We start from the raw sequence: 2,500 nt of genomic DNA, 5'->3' as shown, positions 1-2,500 counted from the left end.
ATTCAGAATATCCCATATAATCTCATGTAGCCTATGGCACTGCATACTGACAACCTAATAAATTAATTAGTGCAGTTATTTTTTTTTATAGAAATACATGGTTTTACCAGGTGCCCATAGGTTGGTTATATAGCAAGTGGTAACATGTACAGGCCAGGAACATGTATAGAAAAATCCCTCACATTCACTTTCAGGTGTTTTACCCAAGTAAATCATAAACATAAAGGTGATTTACAGTGAGTTAAAATGAGACTCCCTGAGTCCAAACACAAGAGTTAAAAACATGACGTGGCAGATTAGACTCCCTGAGTCCAAACACAAGAGTTAAAAAACATGACGTGGCAGATTAGACTCCCTGAGTCCAAACACAAGAGTTAAAAACATGACATGGCAGATGACTAGCTCCCCACTTCCCTGTGGTCTGATTTGGCCACAATACATGACCCCTTCCCCAACAAAAGCCCATTAACATAAGGAACGCATAAATATAGCCTAGAAAACCATGCGCTATGTCTGCTGCAGGCAAACTCTCATTTGCAGGCTTTCTACTGACATCGGCGATCAGCGGGCAAAAAAAATAAAATAAATAAATAAATAAACAAGAAGAAGTGAAGAAAAGGAGGTGAGTCATCTAATCCCCTCTCCCCTCAATCACATGCCTCCGTCATGGCCGATCTACAGCAGAGCTATGAGCCGTCGCCACAAACCTGGCCATGCCAGTGGCGACTGTGATTGCATTATCGCAGACATAAGCTGACGTTCAGTGGCATTTTAGTGAGTAGGGGGTTTTATTCTTAGTCCACTGTATCTGACGCTCAGAACAGACATGAAGGGGGCCAACATGGGAATGTGTGTGTGTGTGTGGGGGGGGGGGAATTTAAATCAGTAGACTAGAGGCCTACAATAAAAGCAAGAAGAGAGAGAATGGAGGAACAAAGCAAAAAAAGATATTGGATATTTGCGGGCATGACAAAGGCTGCTTACGTGCACACACACACACACACACACACACACACAAACACCGGCATGTGCGTGTTTGGCAATGCTGGCCACTGCCGAGTGCAGCAGTAGAGCCTGCTAGCTAAGCCACATTCAGCTCTATTTTTAGCCACTTCCAGCCCTGCCGCAGTCATCAGGGACTCCGGTTCTGACCCAAATAGAGGCTGAGTGCGGGGGTGCGGACATGGGCCAGCTCTGGCCCAGATGTGGCTCTGATTCGGGTGCGGCCCGTTCCAGCTTGCTGACACGGAGAGGTTGCGGCTTGCTTTCCAGAGGCGCGCAAACAATAATGATTTCGCTCGGATCCTGACACCCCTGCTTTTGTGTGTGTGTGTGTGTAAAGAGCGGATTGCTTCCTCTTAGAAAGATTACAGAATTGGTCCTCAATATGTGTCTACTATCTCTATTCCCCTTCTCTCTGTCCTCCTCCACCCCGTCTTGCCCTTCCTGTTTATCTGAGGAACACTGTCCAATTTTCTCTCCTCTCCTCTTCTTTCCTCTCCTCCCCCTCCTCTTCTCTCATCTCCTCTCATCTCCTCTCCTCTTCTCTCCTCTCCTCTAAAATTTAAAGTTCTAAAATCTAAAATTAACAGCAGTAAAGAACAAGAGTAATAATAGTGTGATGTGATGTGTGTGTGTCTCCATCTCATCTCTCCATCTCATCTCTCCATGTCATCTCTCCATCTCATCTCTCCATCTCATCTCTTCATCTCATCTCTCCATCTCATCTCTTCATCTCCCTCTCTCTACCTCACTCTCTCCATCTCATCCCTCCATCTCTTGAGTACCTGTACTCTCACTATGTGTTGGGCTCTTTTCTCTTCTCTTTCTCTGTGTTCAGTTCCACTCAAACAAATATTTTTGTTCTCTGAGTTGCTCTCCTCTCTGCCCCCCCCCCCCCCCATCTCTTCTCCCCCCCCCCCCCCCTCTCTCTCGGGCAAATAGCCTTTAAAATATGAAACGAGAACCTGGTAGGAGCCCGGTCTGTCTTGTTTTTTTCTTTTGCTCTGAGGGTTTGTTTTGTTGTCTACTGTATACTGTTCTAATTTGTTCTGGTCTAATGCGTTTCTAGGATGCAGTAGTGTGAATATTTGAATATCAGTCTCTGCGTTTGTCTATACAAACTCAGACAACACAATGGCTCGTCATGTCAATAAGTCCTTTGAAATTAAAATTGACATTGAATAATGGTTCAATAAACAAGTCTATTTCTCTCTCTATCTCAATCTCCACCCCTAACTCTCATTTGGTCGTCCCACCCTTTCAGTCTCCTTCTCTCCCTCTCTCTCTCTCTTCCCTATGACCCCTATCTCTATTTCTCTATTTTCTTTCTCTTACCCCCCCCCCCCCCCAACTCTCACCTTTCCAACCCCTGTTATCACCATACCCGTTTCCCTCTCTTTCTGTTTCACCCTTTTCTCTCATATCCCCGCTCTCTTCCAATCTCTCTCTCTCTCTCTCTCTCCTCTCTCTCTCCCCCTCCTTGCTTGTGTGTGTCCTC

Source organism: Alosa sapidissima, chromosome 15, assembly GCF_018492685.1.
Source record: "Alosa sapidissima isolate fAloSap1 chromosome 15, fAloSap1.pri, whole genome shotgun sequence".
In the NCBI taxonomy this organism is placed as follows: domain Eukaryota; kingdom Metazoa; phylum Chordata; class Actinopteri; order Clupeiformes; family Clupeidae; genus Alosa; species Alosa sapidissima.
The sequence above is the reverse complement of the archived record's forward strand: the minus strand, read 5'-3'. Positions refer to the sequence as shown.